This window comes from Nycticebus coucang, chromosome 17 (genome assembly GCF_027406575.1).
Source record: "Nycticebus coucang isolate mNycCou1 chromosome 17, mNycCou1.pri, whole genome shotgun sequence".
NCBI classification, from domain to species: Eukaryota; Metazoa; Chordata; class Mammalia; order Primates; family Lorisidae; genus Nycticebus; species Nycticebus coucang.
Genome location: NC_069796.1, coordinates 30,176,211 through 30,182,475, shown reverse-complemented (window position 1 = coordinate 30,182,475; position 6,265 = coordinate 30,176,211).

The window sequence follows — 6,265 nt, the reverse complement described above, 5'->3', positions numbered from 1 at the left end:
ACTGATAATGATGATGTAAAGGCCTTAATCAGCCTTATGTGTGTAGGAGAAGTAAGAGGATCAGTAGATCTGGGACAGATAAAAGGCATATGGAGTGTAGAGTAGGTAGGCGCTGGTCCAGTGACCATGGGCCTGATTGCTAAGCTCAGGATTTTGGTATTTTCCTGTTGCTATAGGAAGGTGTTTAAGGCTTTTGATTCAGAAAGAACTATGGTTAGAACTGTTTTCAGGAAGCTCCACTGGTACATTTCCGTTGATGTGAGATGGATATGATGCAAGATGCCTCCTCTTGTCTTTTTCTTCCTTTATTCCATCTGCCTTTATCTCTATTTCTTCTCTTCCCTGAACCTGGATCAGTTTCATGGGATATTCCCTGGAATAGCTTCTAATTCCTACCATCCCCAAAGCAGTAACAAAGTCAGCACTAGACAATTTATTTGCTAGTGGCTACTACAATCTGAACCCTGGTTAATATTCCAGATACGGCAGATATATTAGAGATTTCCAAAGGGGAATTCTGCTTCCTGGACTCTAACTGGGGGACTTACAAGACAGAGGAGGATGAAGAAAATTTTGTCACATGGCTTATAAAAATTAGCCTTAAGAAAAGAAATAACAAATGGAAGGAAGAATATACTGTCGATCCTTGAACAACATGGGGGTTGGAGCATTGACTCCCCAGGCAGTTGAAAATCCACGTGTAACTTTCACCTCCCAAAAAACTTTACTAATAGCCGACTATTGACTGGAAGGCATACCCATAACATAAACAGTCAATTAATGCACATTTGATATGTTTTATACATATACATAATTAATTATATATTAATATGTTATATATTAATATATTATATATAATGTATAATATACTATATTCTTATAATAAAGTGAGCTAGAGAAAAAGATAATGTTATTAAAAAAATCACAAGGAAGATAAAATATTTTGCTATTTAATAAGTACAAGTGGATCTTCATTAAGTTCTTCATCTTCACATTGAGTAGGCTGAGCAGGAGGAGAAGGAAGAAGGGGTGGCTTTATGTCGGGGGTGATAGAAATGGAGAAGGTGGAGGAAGAGGCAGGCACACTTGGTGTAACTTTACAGAAATAGGAGGTCTGGTAATTAAGTTTGCCAGCTCTTCTGTATATCATTATAGTCACCTTCAAAGTGCTACCCTTGGGAACTTATGTGCTGGTGTCAGCATCTAGTTTTTTCTTCAAAGCACTTTTGCTAGGTTGAGTTTGTGAACTTAATTATTTAACTGCACACATTATCATTTCTGTCTGACTTCTTGTTTTTTCATTTTTTAAAAAAATATATTTTTTTAAATATTTCTATGTAGTGCCAATCCTTCTTCCACTATTGCTTTAGTTTTAGTGCCCATATCACAAAAGGATCTATGTTGTAAAATAAGTCAAAAGCAGTTTTGACTAATCAGAACCCTTCTGTCAGGTTTTCTAGTGTCAGTTTGTTTCCTGGCCCTGTTGCTTCTTCTAAGTCTTCTTCCCCAGTGTCTGTCCCTGATTTAGAAGTGCTAATCTCCATTAAGTCATCTTCCATTGATTCTTATGGTGTAGTGTCTATTATTAGTAGCTCTGGAATTTCTCCAAGATCCATATTTTGAAACCTTTCACTTCCCTCCAATTTTTAAAAAAATTTTTGCTATATCCACAATCTCTTTCATGATTTCCTTGATTGGCTCTATTGTAAATCCTATGAAGTCATGAACAATATCTGGACACAATTTTCTCCAGCAGAAATTTATCATTTTGGGATTGATGGCTTTCACAGCTTGTTCTATAACAACAATGTAATCTTCAGTGGTGTAATCCTTCCACACTTTCATGATGCTTTTTCTACTGGGGTTGACTTCCAAAGCATTGACATCCTTTCCATAGTGTGCCATGTATAATGAACCTTACAGGTCCTTATGACCCCCTGATCTAGAGGTAGTATTAGAGATGTCATGTTTGGTGGCAAGTAGATCACTTTAGGGCAAGATTGAACTCATGGGATCCTGGGTGGCTGAGGTATTGTTAAGGAAGGAGCTAAGGAAATTTTGCCCTGATGTATGACTCCTTGGCATAAAGAACATTTTGAATTAAAGGCCATTCATGATCAGGAAGCATTGAAGGAAGACTTTCCTCTGTCTACCTGAAACCTGAGTAACATGAGTAAGAATCTACTGAGGGCTACTGACTTCCTTATTACATGCTAATAGACCTGGCCCCAAGGTTAGTCTCTCAGGTTAATCTACCAATCAATCTATTTCCCTCTATCTGCACATCCCCCCAGCAACCATTTGTTGCACTAATACTTTCCACATTCTCCCCCCTTCCTTCTAAAAGCCATCTATGAAAGTCTCTGACCATCACTGAGACATGGGCTAATCATTCTTGTGGTTCCCCCATGCACATGGTATTTGGAAATAAACCTTATTAATCTACTGTAATTGTAAGTTGATCTTTCAGTGAGCCAACCAAGGGAAGAGGGCAGGTTTCGTCGTGATCCCTACATTAATATTTAAAAAAAAAAAATACCTTAAAAGGCAGGCCCTTACTAGCAAGGTATTTCCTGATTCCAGGGACAAAACATTAATGGAACCATTCCAGAAAAAGGATTCCCATTGTCCATGCCTTTTTGTACAAACAAAAGATTGGCAGCTGGTGTTTATCTTTTCCCTTCAAAGCTTGGGGGTCAGTAGCTTTATAGATAAGGGCAGTACTAATTATAAACCTGACTAAATTTGCGCAAAACTGTAGATTTAGTTTATCCCTTCCTGCCTTAAGTCCTGGGGCTCACTTTTCTACCTTACTAATAAATGTCCAGAGCTGGGTACAATGGTTTATGCCTGTAATACTCAGGAAGCTGAGGCAGGAGGGTCTCTTGAGCCCAGGATTTCAAGGCTGTGGTGAGCTATGTTGTGATAGAGTCAAATGGAGAATGGAGGGATCCACCCTAATAGAATCAACCTGCCCAAATCGGATGTCCCACCTAGGAAAGGTGAATGGGCCAACTCCCACCCTTCTGACCTTTAAACCCTCCATCCACCATTATCCACGTGCTGACTTCCTTCTCAAGCTCAGCTCACCCACACCTGGGTGCAAATAAAAGCCGATGTTGCCAATACAGAACCTGGACTTCATTTCCTTTCGTTTTATGTTTTGGAATAATCTTTTATTTCTGTCTTTGACCTCTCAGAGTGCACCACTGCACCTCAGCCTGGGTGACAAAGCAAGATCCCATCTCCTAAAAAAAAAACCTTTTGGTATTTTTTTCCAGAACAGGGCATTTTTTTTAAATTACAAAATATTAATTCAGGGGGGTACAAGCATTTTTGTTACATGGATACCCTGTATAATGCCAAAGTAAGGGCTTTTGGTGTAAGTAAATGCTTAAGGGCCCATCGCCAGAATAGTGTTCACTGTACCTAATAGGTAAGTTTTATCCCATTCCCATCCTCCCACTCTCCCCTCTTCTTGGTTTCTTATGTCCTTTATATTGCTTTGTGCCATATGCACCCATCTATTAGTTCTCACTTATTAGTGAGACCATAAAGTGTTTGTTTTTCCATTCCTGAGATACTTCACTTAGGATAATGGTCTCAAGTCCCATACATGTTGCTGCCAATGATATTATTTCACTCTGTTTTATGGCTGAATAGTACTCTATGATATATACCATAGATAATGTTGATATTTTGATTGGATTGCTATGAGCAGTGTGGACATTTTAACAATGTTGATTACACCAATTGATGTGCATGGGATGTTTCTCTATTTGTTTGTGTCATCTAGGATTTCTTTCATCAGTTTCTCCTGGTAGAGATTATTTCTCTCCTTGGGTCAGTATATTCCTAAGTATTTTATTTTCTTTGGCATTGAGTCTTTGATTTAACCCTAGCTTAACTATTATTACTATTTCTTTTTTTTTTTTTTTTTTTTTTTTTTTTTTTTTGTAGAGACAGAGTCTCACTGTACCGCCCTCGGTAGAGTGCCGTGGCGTCACACGGCTCACAGCAACCTCTAACTTGGGCTTACGCGATTCTCTTGCCTCAGCCTCCCGAGTAGCTGGGACTACAGGCGCCCGCCACAACGCCCGGCTATTTTTTTTGTTGTTGTTGCAGTTTGGCCGGGGCTGGCTTTGAACCCGCCACCCTCGGCATATGGGGCCGGCGCCCTACTCACTGAGCCACAGGCGCCGCCCAAATGCTACTGATTTGTTTACATTGATTTTTTTAACCTGAGACTTTGTAACCTGAGACTTTGCTAAATTTATTTATAAATTCTAGGAGTATTTTGGTGGACTCTAGGGTTTTCTAGATACAAGATCATATCGTCAGAGAATAGGAATAGCTTGACTCCCCCCTTTCCTGATTTGGATACCCTTTATTTCTTTCTCTTGCCTCACTGCTCTGGCTAGGACTTCCAGCACTATGTTGAATAGAAGTGGTGACAGTGGGCACCCCTTGTCTAGTTCCATTTCTTACAAAGATGCTTCCAACTTTTCCCCATTCAGTATGATGTTGGCTGTGGGTTTGTCATATATGGTTTTTATAATTTGGAGTTATGTCCCTTCTATGCCTAGCTTGCTGAGGATTCTTTTTTTTGAAAGGATGCTGGATTTTCCTGAAAGCTTTTTCTGAATCCGTTAACATGATCATGTGGTGTTTGTTTTTATTTCTGCTTATGTGGTGAATCACATTTATTGATTTGCATATGTCGAACCACCCTTGCATTCCTGGGATGAAATCCATTTGACCATGGTGGATTATCTTTTTGATGTGCTGTTGAATTCAGTTTGCTAGTATTTTGTTGCAGAATAGACCACTTTTGTCTGTATTAAAAACCTATTGAGCCTAGGCAAAGAATTTAAAACTAAGACCCCAATGGCAATCACAGAAACAACAAATTAAGTAAGTGGGATTTGATTAAGCTATCATAAAATAGCTAAGGAAATAATCAACAGAGCAAATAGATATAGAATGGGAGAAAATATTCACAAGCTATACATCCGATAAAGGGCTAATATCCAAAATCTACAAGGAACTTAAACAAATCAGGAAGAAGAAAAAAAAAAACAATCCCATCAAAAAATTGGCAAGAGAGCTGAATAGAAGGTTTTCCAAAAAAAGATAGACAAATGGCCAAGAAATACATGAAAAAAACATTACTAATCATCAGAGAAATGCAAATTAAAGCCACAATGAGATATTTCTTAACACCAGTTAGAATGGCTTTTATTACAAAGCTCCAAAACAATAGATTCTGGCATGGATTCAGAGAGGAAGGAATGCTTATACACTGTTGATGGGGCTGCAAAGTAGTGGCATATTAAGTGGATACTTGTAACACTTGAGCTCACTGCAATAGCAACAGAAGATGGCTATGAAGTTATTACAGTAATACAGTGTGTACTATAAATTTTATACAGTTATGATTTAATACTGCATCTTTATATTTAGTACATTTCTCTCAACCTCTATGGAAAACAGTATGGAAATTCCTCAAAGAATTAAAAGTAGACCTACCATTTGATCCAGCAATCCCACTTCTAGGTAGCTACTCAAGGGAAATATAGTCATTTTATCAAAAAGGTACCTGCAGTCGAATATTCCTTGCAGCACAATTCACAATCGCAAAGGTCACAATTGCAAAGGTCTAGAATCAACACATGTGCCCATCACTCCATGAGTAGACTAATAAATGTGATATGTCCATGGAGGACTATTCAGCCATAAAAAACATGAATTAATGGAATTAATGACTTTTGCAGTAATTTGGATGGAGCTGCAGACCACTATCCTAAGTGCAGTGTCTCAAAATGGAAAAACAAATACCACATGTCCTTGCTATTAAATTGGAACTAACCGATGAGCACATTAGTAAAAAGAAGGAAGTAAAACTCAGTGAAAATCAAGCCGGGAGAAGGGTGGAGAAGGGGAGGAGCAAAAACCTACCTAATGGATACAAAGAATGTTATCTGGATGATGGGCACACCTATAGCCATGACTCAAACATCATAAAAGTGATCCACGTAACAAAAACATTTCTACTCTTTTAATGTTTTAAAATAATAACAATCAATAAAACCTATTGAGATAGGTATTCTTTCTCCTAAAAAAATTTTCTTAATGGTATCTAGGAACTTATCTGCTTCCTTTTGGTCATCAGAAGCTGCTTCACCTGTTACCTTGACGTTTTTAAAAGCCAAACCTCTTTCTAAAATTATCAAACCATTCTTTGCTGGTTTGATAATTTTTAGAC